The sequence below is a fragment of the Leptinotarsa decemlineata genome, unplaced genomic scaffold (assembly GCF_025532065.1).
Source record: "Leptinotarsa decemlineata unplaced genomic scaffold, Ldec_3_MD MMD2_tig00026347_RagTag_RagTag, whole genome shotgun sequence".
Lineage (NCBI taxonomy): Eukaryota > Metazoa > Arthropoda > Insecta > Coleoptera > Chrysomelidae > Leptinotarsa > Leptinotarsa decemlineata.
Window position 1 is genome coordinate 1,674,352 of NW_027412698.1, and position 15,904 is coordinate 1,690,255.

The window sequence follows — 15,904 nt, forward strand, 5'->3', positions numbered from 1 at the left end:
TACGTTAGAGTAATCAACTGAATAAACGCATGAATGTAGGCAGCTAATAGTGCATGTCAAAAGTGAGGTTGAAGTTAATGTGTCACAGGTGGTTTATCAGCTCTAAAAAATTCTACTTTCACTGTGTTTTATCAAGCCTAAGGTGAGTAAATCTATATTTTTCACAATAATCATGGCTTATATAATGTGCTAGCCAATACTTTTCAACAAATGAGATACTAATATCTCGTAAATCGGGTAAATTATAATTGGTACCTAGAAGTACCTTCAGTCTTATATGGCTGCTTTTGTAAAGTTTGTAGTGGACATTTTAGGTGACCTACAATTGAAGCTACATTACTAGATTTTCCTCCGTGTTTGAAGTCAACTATTAGTGGTATTTTTGTTATAGATGGAAAAAAAAGACCGATATTGGACCAGACCAATGACTGACGTTGAATTGCTCGCAGCAGCTGAAGAAGCATATGAGGATTGTATATTTGCATTAGATAATAATTATGATACAGATATAGAAGACGACGATGCATTAGAAGAAAATGAGGACATGCTGTTACGTGCCAAAGTATTGCCACGTAACAAATATTTGAAGGAATAATTCATGGGTACTCTTCACCTTTTAAATAGACAACCAGTTCATCGGGGAGATGTATAATGGGTTGCATATCAAACATAGCAGAAATAAATGAAAACTAAAATAGCATAGTTTATATAAAAAGAAGAGATTATCATTCAAAACACAAGAGAAAGAGTATATCTAGATGCACAAAGAACCGTAACAGAATGCACAGTATTTGAATCATCAAGTTGTCTCTTATTAAAAACAATTTTATTCAGTATCAGGAATTATCACTCGAACACTATCTGGCCATGTTTCGTCTGCCGATGGTACGATGCCTATATTATATCGGTAATTCCAGTAAATATGCATCCATTTTAATGCTCCTAGCAATAATTTTTGAAAATTGATCCGATCTCTGTAATTTGTTTACATTCTTTCTGGTCGAGTAGTCACTGGTCCAATAGTACCTGGAAATAACATTCAAAAAAATAAATCAGAGAAATATAGTGATTTAATATTATGTAGTAGTATAACTTGTTACTTACCTAACGAATATTTATTGTACAGAATCAGATATAGAATTAATTAGTAAATTGTAAACTTTATATGTGTCGTTTGTCAAATTCTTGTCAACTGCTCAGTAGGTATTGGATGTCACTGATTGTAGATGACTGAGCTGGTCAATTCAAGTTCCGGGCGGCAATATTTGAATTTAGTTATTTAAACGTATCACAAGTGACGTTACGCAACCGTTAACGGTCGCAACTGTTGTTATTGAATTTTCCGCGAATTTTAGAACATATAGAACAGAGGAATAGATGTAGGTAACTCCAGTGTATTGTGAGAAGCATAAAAAGGGGACAGGAAGGGAAAAAAGGAGAGGAGGGGCAGTCAGTAATGGTTGTGCATGGGAGCAAGACGTCTTCTCTGTATTTTATGGTGGAATTTGTGGTTTTTACCAATTACGAAAAGCATTTCGAGTTTCAAACAGAGCAGACGATTCAAGGCGCAAGATTTAGTGTTTTCTTGCGACATCATCGACAGATTGTCGGATCCAAGGTTCCAGGCCAACTTCATTCCGAAGTCACCCCTACTTTCTACACTGCATGGTATAAAGCAGTTTAGCAGCCCTCCATATTGCAGGAATAAGTAATAACAAGATAAGTGCTAGGTAACGCATGGGGTGAGTTATCATATTTTACAATTCCTGCATGCTGCAACCTTCCTTGTTGCTTACGCGACAGTCAACAGCTGAATAACAACCAGTAATAGTCATCATCGAAGAATTTCCAGTTAGCTTGATCACACCGAACGCTTCATGCAGGCTATGCATAGACTATAGTGCGCATAATAGTGACATCCGCTTCGCAGACAGCCATCTCACCGAATTAGTAATTGTCGGTTTCATATTGTTCATATGTTTCATATTTATAATAATATTTCATATACAACTGGGGTAGCTGCCATTGTAGATGAGGTGTGATCACACAAGCTCTTATTTGTTTTTAATTAGATTCAGAAGGCCTTTCCATACTTATTGTTGTGTATTAATTTATAAATCAATAAATCAGGTTAATTTCAAAACATCACCCTAGTGGTGGATTCATTTACCTTACCCACCCCCTACAAAACCGCTAGGCTAGCCGAGTGGTCATTCTTAACCAATCACCACAGTAACATATATTTTTTTTTGTTAGAAGTGACCATATAAATAAATTTGTTACTCATCGAAGATAAAGGTGAAATATCATCGTTTAGACCAAGATTATAATTATAAGAATTTATAACGTAACAAAATGGCGCCCAACGTGGGGCCCGAACCCACGACCCTGAGATTATATTTCAAGCTGTTGAATCATTGAATATCAATTTCCGAAGTTATATTTTTGTGTGGGTTTAACTTTTTTGTTATTTGTTAAATAAAAAAAAACTCAGATATTCGGATCAGTTTTTAGTAGATACAAAAAAATTATTAGAACGAAATATAGTTTCACCGGTTTCTAGGAAGGTTTGACTGATTATCGGTTTTTTTTAAATGATAGAATATACCGGGTAAGTAATAATAGTTTTGATTTCTATATAGGAGTTATCTAAATGTTATTTTTTTTTCTTGTTATATTTCTTCTCAGAAAACGTTGATAATCAAAGTACTCTTTCTCTTGTTTTAACCTATTATATTTATCAGTAGTGTTCAAAGTACCTTAGATTGTTCGGTTTGAGCTTCATTATCTTTGAGAAGTCCTATTTTTTGTGCAATTTCAAAAACTTATATAGTACGCACAGATAGCAAGGTTGTTTTCATTCCAGTATCTGTTTTTTTTGAGGGAGGGGGTGAGTCGTTTTAGGTAAAACGAATTATTTATTATTTGCCTACACAATTTGAAATGGAAGTCAATCGACTTAGAGCCGATGAATTAGCATATGAACTTCAAATACGGGGTGCATTACCGTTGAACGGTACTGTTGATGAGTTAAGAGCACGATTAAGAAAACGTATTTATTTCGAAAAACGCGGTAGTTATACGCCTTCCTACACATTCGAACTGGATGCGGACGCAGAGATTGCTACTTGTGAAATAAAACTCACTGAACTTCGTGACAAGTTAGAAAACTTTGATCACAACAACGCAAAAAATGAAAAAAGTCGTATCATGTCCAGATTGTTACACGTCTCGAATCGACTCAGTCGAATAGCGGCTGAAGGTGCTCAGAAAAGAAAAGAAGAACTTCTTGAAGAAAGTGCAGAATTATGTGAGAAATTAGAAAATATGAAACTGGAAAACGAGAACGTGCCACTGGAACAGAAGAAAAAGGAAGCAAGTACTCAGGTGGACGAAGACGAGGTTGAAGAGAACCTAGAAGATGTACATTTACTGGAGTCACCTATGCAACGTCAAGTATCTTTTCAGAACTGGGATTCAGAAGTTCATGAAGATAGTCGCAGAAGAATAGAAATGGACAAAGAAAGGGGTTACTACGGAAATATTTCGGATTTGAAAAATCCAAGATTCGGCGACTACACAAGAAGAGTCGAGGATGGCAGACCCAGATTTGAAGATAACAGAAGGATGCAAGATAATTACCGAGCAAAATGGGACACTAACAGAATGAGAAATGATGATATATTCCATGATAGAAGGTATAATATCAGAAGTGGAAGTGATATGCTACAATCGCGACTAGGCCAAGAAGGTCTAAGGTGGAATGGTAGCACGGGAGAAGATACAACCGCTCGAAACTTCAACACCGTTTCCAAGTGGAATCTCGTATTTGATGGACAGAACATGAGCGTCACAAACTTCATAGAGAGAGTTGAAGAATTGAGTACTGCCTGCAATATTCCGAAAAGTCAACTCATAAGATTTACTCCAATACTTTTGAGAGGTACACCTCTTCATTGGTTCAGAACTACTACTGAAAGTTTGTATACTTGGGAAGATATCACTTATCATTTGAGGAAATTATACTTATCATCATATTATGATGACGACATCTGGAATGATATCAGGAATCGCACTCAGGGTCAGCACGAAGAAGTGGCAACTTACATCATCAATATGGAAAGCCTTTTTGGGAAGTTGCAAGAGAAACCATCAGAATTAGAAAGAGTAAGACTCATCCGAGAGCGCATGTTGCCGATCATACAAACAAGATTGCCGTTAGGTCCTATCTATAGGCTTTCTGAACTTTTGAGACTAGGTAAATGGATTGAGGATGTTCAAATGAGATCACAGAGAATAAGACCACCTCCAACAAATAGAAATTTTGTCACTGAAACAGAATTCATGTATAGTTCCAGGAGGCATCGCACGGATACAATCGGAACTGAACATAAACCAAACCCAGAAGATAATGGTAGCGAGGAGTTGGACTCGACATTCGAACTGGCAGCTCTTCGACAAGGAGTCAGATCAGTACAAAATATTAAGTGTTTCAATTGTGGAAAACTAGGTCACATCTCAAGAAATTGTCAAATGCCAAAGATTGTAAGATGTCACCAATGTGGCAACCCCAGCAGGAACTTACCAGTAGACGAAAAATATTCCCGTTATCCGGGAAACGCAGAAGAGAGTTGCGAGGAGGCCGCATCGTAAACTCAGGGTCAAGCCACGCGGCCACTTCTAATTACACTGATTATGTACGTGTGCAATATGAGTTGGATTACGTTCTTTCCAATGTCCAAGGAGATGAGAGACCTTATCTCAGAGTAAATATCTTGGGTATTAATTTAACGGGTTTACTGGATTCTGGCTCATCAGCGACAATCATTGGGGAAGGTGGTTATAAGATGATTAAGAATTTGGGTCTGAAATTAAATAGATCTGTAACAAAATCATGTACTGTCGCGAATGGAAACGAGTGTGAAGTAATTGGTTATTATGACCTACCTTTTCAAGTGACTGATAAAGTTGTTGTTGTGAAAACTTTAGTGGTACCGTCACTACCGCACCTACTAATATTGGGTTCCGATTTCTGGCGACAAGTTGGGATTGTTCCAGACCTTAGAAGTAATCATTGGACTTTCTCAAATGAACCAGCGGTGTTTGAAATAGCGAGCATTACTGACAACATGCTTTTATCAGATCTTCAGAGAAAGCAATTGGAGGACACAGTGGAGAAAATTTTTGAAGATATGCCGTCTGGATTAGGATGCACCTCATTAGTAAAACACGTCATCAAAACGAAAGCTGAGCCCATAAAACAAAGATTTTATCCTATGTCACCGGCATTGTTGAAGCATGTGTATGAGCAGCTAGATGACATGTTGCGTCAAGGGGTAGTGGAACCATCGTCATCGCCATGGTCTTCTCCCATTGTCATGGTCAAAAAAAAAGACGACACTTATCGATTCTGTATAGACTTCAGAAAAGTCAATAAAGTCACGGATAGAGACGCTTATCCGCTTCCTTTTGTGTCTACTACGTTGGATAAACTCAGAGATGCAGCCTTTCTTACCTCATTGGATATAAAGAGTGCATTTTGGCAGGTGCCGTTGGCGGAGGAGTCGAAACCGATTACAGCCTTCACGGTTCCTGGCCGTGGTCTTTTCCAATTTACCCGTATGCCATTCGGGTTGCATAATTCAAGCGCAACGTGGCAGCGTTTGGTAGATGGCGTATTAGGTGCTGATCTGGAACCTTTCGTTTTTGTCTACTTGGATGACATAGTTATTGTAACGCAAACATTTAAAAAGCATTTGGAAATCTTGTCAGAAGTTTTCAGAAGACTTAAGGAAGCTGGTTTGAGAGTTGGGAGAGAGAAATGTCAGTTTTGCAGGTCAGAGTTGAAATACCTTGGGTATATAGTGAATAAGAATGGACTTCATGTCGATCCCGAAAAGGTGTCGGCGATCTTAAATGTGCCTCGGCCTAAAAACGTAAAAGAGATACGACGTATCCTGGGTATGACTAGTTGGTACCGGCGATTCATACCAAACTTTGCGACTGTGGTGGCGCCCTTAACGAATTTGTTGAGAAAGACTGTGAAATTTTCTTGGGAGGAATCATGTGAACAAGCTTTCATTAAAATCAAAGAACTGCTGATCTCAGCACCAGTAATGAGCTGCCCAGATTTTGACCGCCCTTTTTGCATTCAAACGGACGCTAGTGATTATGGATTGGGAGCGGTCTTGACTCAAAGTGATAGTGAAGGAAATGAAAAGGTAATCAGCTATATCAGTCGGTCATTGTCTCGAAATGAACGAAAGTATAGTGTGACGGAAAAGGAATGTCTTGGTGTACTTTGGGCGATAGGTAAATTCAGACCGTATATCGAAGCGACACACTTTAAAGTCATCACCGATCATTTTGCATTGAAATGGCTCAATGACTTGAAAGATCCCACGGGTCGTCTGGCCAGATGGAGCGTAAAACTTCAACAGTATAGTTTTGATATAGAACATCGTCGTGGCAAAGATAACATTGTACCAGATGCTCTGTCGCGAGCTGTTCCCATCGTGGACAGTATAGATGTCGAGCACGATTTATTTCCAAATAGTGAAGATCCTTGGCTTCAAAATATGCGAAAGAAGATAATGGAATCTCCATTGAATTTTCCACTCTGGCGGTGTGATGAAAAATATGTTTATAAAAGATGTAGGGATGACTGGAAAATAGTTGTGCCGAAATCCCATCGCAAAGAAATTATGAAATCCCACCATGACAACCCAACATCTGGTCACGGAGGTGTCCATAAAACGTATCATCGCATCTCGGCAAAATATTTTTGGCCAAAGATGAAGGTGGACATAGTTCGCTACATTCGGGGCTGTACAATCTGTTTGGCACAAAAACCAGAGCAGAAGGCTCCACCAGGACTACTTTGTGGCCGACCAAATATAGACAAACCATGGGATACAATATCTATAGATGTTATCGGACCTTTGCCTAAGTCGTCGTCAGGATACTGTCATATTTTGAGCATATCAGACTATTTCTCCAAGTTTTGTTTATTCTTTCCAATGCGAACGGCAAACTCTAAAACTATTATTGGACTTCTGGAAGACCGTCTCTTTCTTTTATTTGGAGTACCAAGAACATTGATTATGGACAATGGTAAGCCCTTCGTCAGTCATGATATGTCAAAGTTTTTGGACTCCTATGGGGTGAAAACTATTAGAACGCCGTTTTATCACTCGCAGGGGAATCCTTGTGAGCGACAACATCGAACACTGGAGGTGATTCTTCGGTCATTTATACAAGATAATCAGAGAATTTGGGATCAAATTTTACAAAAGGCGGCCTGCGCAATTCGTACAGCCGTCCACGAGAGTACTGGAAAAACGCCTTATTTTACGATTTTTGGAAGGGAAATGTGCTTGCATGCCAAAGATCATGTTCTCTTAGATAGACTTCCAAATTCTGATCCAAGTTGGAATGTGGAAAATATACCAGATCATTTCAACAAGATCTTCAAGGAAGTAAGAACGCGTTTGGATAAAGCTTATGAAAAGGGGCGGCATCATTATAATCTTCGCCACCGTGATGTCAAGTATCAAGTGGGTGATAAAGTTTGGAGAAAGGCTCATCATCGATCGAATGCAGCAAATTATTTTTCAGCAAAATTGGCACCGAGATTTGTAGGACCTTTCACCATTCACAAAAAAATTTCGCCCTGGGCTTATGAGCTCCTTGATGCCAAAGGTAAATCAGGAGGAATCTGGAACGTGAAGGACATCAAAGCAGACACTACGTACCAATCTTTGAATGAGGAAGACGATGATGGGTTACAACCAACACATTAACAAAAAAAAAATAATTGTATTTTTTTTTGTAGGTAAGGGGGGTAATGTTACGTGCCAAAGTATTGCCACGTAACAAATATTTGAAGGAATAATTCATGGGTACTCTTCACCTTTTAAATAGACAACCAGTTCATCGGGGAGATGTATAATGGGTTGCATATCAAACATAGCAGAAATAAATGAAAACTAAAATAGCATAGTTTATATAAAAAGAAGAGATTATCATTCAAAACACAAGAGAAAGAGTATATCTAGATGCACAAAGAACCGTAACAGAATGCACAGTATTTGAATCATCAAGTTGTCTCTTATTAAAAACAATTTTATTCAGTATCAGGAATTATCACTCGAACACTATCTGGCCATGTTTCGTCTGCCGATGGTACGATGCCTATATTATATCGGTAATTCCAGTAAATATGCATCCATTTTAATGCTCCTAGCAATAATTTTTGAAAATTGATCCGATCTCTGTAATTTGTTTACATTCTTTCTGGTCGAGTAGTCACTGGTCCAATAGTACCTGGAAATAACATTCAAAAAAATAAATCAGAGAAATATAGTGATTTAATATTATGTAGTAGTATAACTTGTTACTTACCTAACGAATATTTATTGTACAGAATCAGATATAGAATTAATTAGTAAATTGTAAACTTTATATGTGTCGTTTGTCAAATTCTTGTCAACTGCTCAGTAGGTATTGGATGTCACTGATTGTAGATGACTGAGCTGGTCAATTCAAGTTCCGGGCGGCAATATTTGAATTTAGTTATTTAAACGTATCACAAGTGACGTTACGCAACCGTTAACGGTCGCAACTGTTGTTATTGAATTTTCCGCGAATTTTAGAACATATAGAACAGAGGAATAGATGTAGGTAACTCCAGTGTATTGTGAGAAGCATAAAAAGGGGACAGGAAGGGAAAAAAGGAGAGGAGGGGCAGTCAGTAATGGTTGTGCATGGGAGCAAGACGTCTTCTCTGTATTTTATGGTGGAATTTGTGGTTTTTACCAATTACGAAAAGCATTTCGAGTTTCAAACAGAGCAGACGATTCAAGGCGCAAGATTTAGTGTTTTCTTGCGACATCATCGACAGATTGTCGGATCCAAGGTTCCAGGCCAACTTCATTCCGAAGTCACCCCTACTTTCTACACTGCATGGTATAAAGCAGTTTAGCAGCCCTCCATATTGCAGGAATAAGTAATAACAAGATAAGTGCTAGGTAACGCATGGGGTGAGTTATCATATTTTACAATTCCTGCATGCTGCAACCTTCCTTGTTGCTTACGCGACAGTCAACAGCTGAATAACAACCAGTAATAGTCATCATCGAAGAATTTCCAGTTAGCTTGATCACACCGAACGCTTCATGCAGGCTATGCATAGACTATAGTGCGCATAATAGTGACATCCGCTTCGCAGACAGCCATCTCACCGAATTAGTAATTGTCGGTTTCATATTGTTCATATGTTTCATATTTATAATAATATTTCATATACAACTGGGGTAGCTGCCATTGTAGATGAGGTGTGATCACACAAGCTCTTATTTGTTTTTAATTAGATTCAGAAGGCCTTTCCATACTTATTGTTGTGTATTAATTTATAAATCAATAAATCAGGTTAATTTCAAAACATCACCCTAGTGGTGGATTCATTTACCTTACCCACCCCCTACAAAACCGCTAGGCTAGCCGAGTGGTCATTCTTAACCAATCACCACAGTAACATATATTTTTTTTTGTTAGAAGTGACCATATAAATAAATTTGTTACTCATCGAAGATAAAGGTGAAATATCATCGTTTAGACCAAGATTATAATTATAAGAATTTATAACGTAACAATGCCATTAGCAGACGTAGAACATCCGCAAGTAGAAAATCCAAATCGAAACGAAACAATATATGAAGCAGAACACTCTGATTTTGATTCAGATGACAATATTCCTCTTTCTGAACTATTGCATATAGAAAAAGCCCAAGAGAGAAAGTGGAGAAAGAAAGATATGCATGAGATAACCGCAGATTATGATTATTTTGTGGGGCCAGTGGACAATTGTATTGAAAATTGCAACTCACCCACCGATGTTTTTTTGAGGTTTTTGTGGCCTGTTGTGGAAGATTTAGTTTTCCAGAGTAATTTGTATGCAATACAAAGAGGCAAACAACTGAACCTCACAAAAGAAGAACTGTACGTATTTATTGGAATGAACCAATTGATGGGTTATTAAGACTGCCTTTTTGGAAGCATTATTGGTCCACAGGCAATGATATGGCTATACCATTTGTAAGTTCCAGAATGAGACGAGATCGTTTTGATGCAATTCTCAGTAATTTGCATGTAAGCGACAATACAATGATACCTCCCAACAATGACGATAAACTTTATAAGTTACGTCCTTTTATGCAAACATTGAATCAAACTTTCGACAAACTTTATAAAGGAACACGGGAAGTTAGCAATGGTCAATGACCAGAGGGTTGTGATGGTCAATGACCAGAGGGTGTTGTAAGAAGAGGCCTCGGCTGGTGTAGGTTAGCCGTGTCGTATTATAGACCTTTTGGCTCAGTGAATCGTCTTCGGCCAACCCTCTTCGGGCAACCCCTGTTCGAACACCCTCATTAGGCGACCCCTTTTCGTTAAACCATGTACCCATAGGCCAGTAAAACGAGCCTCAAAATGGACGTTTAGTCGGCGTAATTCGGGGAAAGCTGGAGATGGTTTTAATACCTTCTAATGGTCCTAAATACATGTAATCTGAGTTTGCACCATCGCAGGTGGTGAGCTTAACTTTTGGTAGCAAAAAAACCTCGAAATTTTTACATTTTTTTCAGTAAATACACGCGAAATCGCTTATAACTCGTAAACGACACATCCTACAGAAAAAATCATACTTGACAAAATTAAAGAGCATTAAATTCCACGTCTAATGACCTACTCAAACACCCGAATCGGTTAAGTGGTGTAGCCGCAATCGTCCGTCAAAGATTGGCAATTTTCACCAACTTTGCTCAAAATTCCACTTATGTCACTTTCAGACAGCTGTAACATCTAAGCGGTCAATCCAATCAAAAAACGTCATAGAATAAAAGTTGTAGAGCATCAAATTTCAATTTGAGTGGACACCATAAATTTCAAATTCAGTACCTACAATCTCCACAAAACCGGATTTTCTGATTTTCCGCCAAACGTGTATCAGCTGAACTTGTGAAACAGTAGTCGGACAAAAAACGTGAACGTGTTTGTAGAGGGATAGAATAAAGGAAAATGTTTCAAAAAAGCTAGAATTCAAAAAGAAGTTCAAAAAATATTAAAAAATAAAAACTTCAAAATTAGGTAGGTACCTAATAATATAAAAGAAATGAATTAATAAATGACTGTAGGGAATTATTTTACATTTTGAACGTGATCCAAGTAAAATATGATCGGTTCGGCAGGAAGTTATTTGTTCAGAATAATTATTTCAAGCAGACACATCTTATCGGGGAAGGTGGCAGGTGAGGGTTTTTTTTGCTTGTTGGTCTCTTCCCTCCTAAGGCTCAAGGTATGGTCATCGACCCCTCTCAACAAAAGAGTCCCGCTATGTCCCTTCCTTCACGGCCATACCTGCAGATCCCCAACTCAACAGAACCCTCACAAGTTGGCAGTTTATTTTGTGCCTCTGTGATGGACTGACAGTGTTTAGTTAACTAAAACGTTTTTTTTCGGTTTTCAACGCCAGTTCAGTTTAGCGAAGTGACGTAGTTTTGAAACGCGTTTTTTATCTTTCCACAATGAGCGGAGGGAAGTGTATTTTTTGTGACCGAAGTTTATTTGTGGAAGAGGTCACGACAGTAAAGGCAAGGGGAATTGCGACTTTCATTAAGGTCAGCAAAGAAAAGAATGATGACCATTACAAGACCCTGCAGGGGCTCAATTCAATAGCTGTTCACGAGAGATGTAGGAAACTTTACGTGAGGGAGAGGGTTGCAACAAAAGAGAGTGGGGTTACTCGAGCCAAAAGACCGTCAGGAACAGTATTTGATTTTAAGAAAAACTGTGTGATATGTGGGCAGGATGCATCAACTGAATTTCGTAAAAAGAATTTGAAAAAACCAGTCAGGCGACGTGACTCCGTTCATTGTGTTGAAACATTGGAATTCAAGGATTCTCTCGTCACAGCAGCAGAACGGAAGGGAGAAGAGGAGGTGTTGAGACGAATTCGTCTTGAATCTGATCTGGTTGCAGCTGAGGCTCGATATCATGCATCGTCTGGAAAACAGTTTTTGAGATTTAGTGAGACACCAGCACTCATCAGAAAGGCAGGTAGGCCTGAGGAAGAGAAAGTGACTCAGGCATTTAATTACTTATATCAATATATAGAGATCAACGAAGAAAAGTGCCAATTCACTCTGCCCGAAATCTTTAAGGGATACACAGGCTACATTCCAAGTGACAAAACCCTGAAAACCCGGCTGGAAAAGAAATACGGCGATAACATTATTGTGACACCTAAAGATGGCGGCAAGCCAACCGTTATATGTTTTCGAAAGACTGGCTACAAGATAATTGAGCAGAGTTGGTATGATGCCAGGAAAAATGATGAAGAAGAAGAGCGCCTTCGAATCGTTAAAGCAGCTGCAAGCATCATAAGAGAGGACATCAGATCACAGAATTACGATTTGGATACATATCCAGAGATTGAAAATTTCCTGGGAGACATTAATAAACCTGTCCCCGACTCGCTGCAGTTACTCCTCAAGACAATTGTACAGCGACCTAAAAAAGTGCATCCTGAACAAGATAAGATGGATACAAAAATAACTGCGATCGCACATGCCATATTGAGTGCTACGAGACCACGTTCGTTCATCTCCCCACTACAAGTTGCTCTGGGCGCTACTCTGTACAAGAAGTATGGGTCTAAAGAACTGCTTGAAGTGCTTTCCAGTCTCGGATTTTGTTGTTCATATTACGATGCTCGATTATTTGAAGCATCTTGCATTGAGCAACCACCACAAATCACAGAGGAGAATTCATACAACCAATTTGTGTTTGATAACGTGGATCTTAATATCGACACGATTGATGGAGCAAATACTTTTCATGCCATGGGAGGGCTTCAATGCATCACCCCGCACACTTCTGTCCGTTCAGATGGAAGCATCTCTAAATTAAGGAGATTAACTAGCGCGCAAGAAATAGGGGATTCGAGGAAGATTCCGTTACTTCATTATCAGAAAACAACTGAAAATGGACTAAATTCAATCACCATTTACAACCTGGACGATCGAAATCCAACTGAAAACGTCAAAATTTCTTCTGGCGACTTTATGTGGCTGTACAGCAAATGGCAAGATCGCCCAGACATCCCTGGCTGGAACGGATTTATGGAACGGATAACGTCAGGCCAAGAATATACGAAATCTCGTGTTGTCTGCTTGCCATTCATCGACTCCCCACCTGGAGACGCAGATACTTTGTACACTGCTCTGATGACTGCTGTACAAAACAAAGGAAATCAAGAATTCACCTTTGCGACGTTTGACCAGCCTTTGTACATAAAATCAAGGGAATTGGTGGCAGGAAGTGGGCCTCCCTTGACCAGTGTTATTGTCAGGCTGGGTGGTTTTCACCTCTTGATGTCGTACATGGGCACCATTAGGTTTTTGATGGATAGATCTGGGTTGCAAGATGTGTTAAGTATAGCCTACGCCAGAGCATCCACTGAAAAAATGATGACAAGACACGCGTACTCCAGAGCTGTCAGAGGACATATCTTAGTCCACTTGGATTTAGCTAAATTAATTCTGTCCAAGCTTGAAATAACTGAAGAACAGAACGAACAGGTACTGGTCATTCTCAGCAGCATTGGAGCTCCAAACTTTGACGATGAACTGAATAGACCACCCCTTACGAGTATTATGGACAAGTTCTATGACAAACTAGCTGAACTTGAGGAAAGGGGGCCCACTGCCAAGCTGTGGGTTCAGTACTTCCATATGGTCACCATCATCAAACGATTCATCCAAGCCGAACGAAGTGGTGACTTCCAATCACATATTCAATGTGTTCAACAAATGTTGCCCTACTTTCATGCCACAGGCCACTTCCTTTATGCAAAATCTGCTCACCTCTATGTCCAAGACATGTTGGAACTTGAATCACAGCTTCCACCTGATGAATTCAATCGATTTGTCAACAAAGGATTCTTCACCATTCGGAGGTCTGACAAATTCTGGTCTGGAATATGGACTGATATGACCATAGAACAGGTGGTTATGAGAGCTAGCAAGAGCACAGGTGGCATATCTGGGCGTGGTGTTACCGATGCTGTCCTTGGAAAGTGGATAGCATCAATGCCTGATATCATGGAAATTTTCCTCCAACTTGAAGATTTTTGTGGTATAACTTTTGCTAGCACAGAACAACATGTAGATGCCAGGCTGTCCAGGATAACAAGGGATGAAACAGACGTTGCCAAATTCGTTTCATGGTTTGCTACTCACGACCCTTTCCCAACAGGTGACTATGTCATGTCTATTAGTACAGGAGTTGTGGGTGACACGACTATAAACTGCCACCAGGCATTATTGAAAGGAAAGGAAAGTATTGGGAGGATTGTTGGCAACAACTTTCGTGATGTAAAGTCTCAACGCAAAAACCAAGTTGTCCCTCTTAAAGCTTTCACCTCTCGAGTAACAATTAATAAAGAAGTGGTTCCAGTCAACCCAGAAACCATTTTCAAAAGAATAACCTTCCTCCAAAAAACAAATGCACAGTTGAAGGATCTGTTTACGTATGAGTTGGCACCTTATCCTCTGTCCATGTTTGATGAAACAGGAATGAGGAAAACCCGCAAATCAGTGTTTTATGATCTATTCTCACCTATGAAGAGTGAAGACATCGACATGTCCAAAGCAACATTCGTACTTGACGGAGGATTTCTTATTCATCGAGTTGTCTGGCAATCAAAGGAAAAGTTCTCAGACATCCTCGCTAAATATGTCAATTACGTCAAGCGGTACTTTGGCAAACAAGGAACGACGATAGTTTTTGATGGCTATCCACACGATGCGAAGGACAAGAGTACTAAGACTGTCGAGCGATTGCGCCGCCAACAGAAAGCCTCTGCAGCCAGGGTCGAATTCGACGAGACCATGACAGCGACCATGCCCAAAGATAGATTTCTCGCAAATGATTCCAACAAGGATAAACTTATCCAACTGCTGTTGGATAAGTTGGATAAGTTGAAGTTGTCACAAGAGGGGTTCTGCGTGATACAAGCCGATGAAGATGCAGATACCCTAATTGTGGAAACCGCCTTGGAAATGGCCACGAAAAGCAAGAACGTGTCATTATAGTTGGAGAGGACACCGACCTCCTTGTTATACTAACTGGGCGAGCTCCTTCATCAGATGTCATTGTCATGAGACCAGGAAAGGGGGTGTTGAACAACACCTTTTATTCTCCCAACCACTTCAGACATGATGATATTATCAAGGAGCATCTCCCCTTTCTTCACGCATTTAGTGGATGCGACACCACATCTTCTTTCTACAGGCAAGGTAAATTGAAATTCGTGAAAGTCATGGCAAAAAATCCTCATTTAGCCACATACGCCTCCGTCTTCTCTGATGAGAATGCGTCTAAAGAGGATGTTATACATGCAGGGAAACAATTCCTGATGTACGTATACTCTTCACAGCATGCGGAAACAATCAACAGCGTGAGGTTTTCCCAATTCAAAAACAGCCTCTCCAAACCCGGATTTGACCTGGCATCATTGCCCCCGACCGATGCGGCACTTGAGCACCATTCACTGAGAACATACCACCAAGTTCAGCATTGGTATGGGCACGAGAAACCTGCCACGTTATGGGGGTGGGAACAGAGTGGGCATGGGCTGATCCCAACAACGACCACCAGGGATCCAGCCCCAGCAGACGTGCTTAACAGCCTTTCCTGTAAATGTGTGAAGGGCTGCATGGGAAAATGCAGCTGCCGCAAGCATGGCTTGAAGTGCTCAGTGATATGCCGCAGCTGCAAGAGTCAATCCTGCACTAATGCCCCTGTTGAAATTGAGGCAAGGCGCGCACTGAAGTAGTGTGGTAGT

General features: G+C 39.8%; 2 long non-coding RNA genes across 2 annotated transcripts; both read right to left on the reverse strand.

The window, feature by feature from the left end:
- Nucleotides 1-679: 679 nt before the first annotated feature.
- LOC141486207 (uncharacterized) lies at nucleotides 680-2,354 on the reverse strand. Its single transcript, XR_012467702.1, has 2 exons — nucleotides 1,105-2,354; nucleotides 680-1,026 (listed from the first exon to the last, which is right to left on the reverse strand). It is a non-coding gene; the product is annotated as an uncharacterized lncRNA (long non-coding RNA).
- Nucleotides 2,355-7,978: 5,624 nt separating this feature from the next.
- On the reverse strand, nucleotides 7,979-9,611 carry LOC141486150 (uncharacterized). Its single transcript, XR_012467671.1, has 2 exons — nucleotides 8,404-9,611; nucleotides 7,979-8,325 (listed from the first exon to the last, which is right to left on the reverse strand). It is a non-coding gene; the product is annotated as an uncharacterized lncRNA (long non-coding RNA).
- Nucleotides 9,612-15,904: the final 6,293 nt, after the last annotated feature.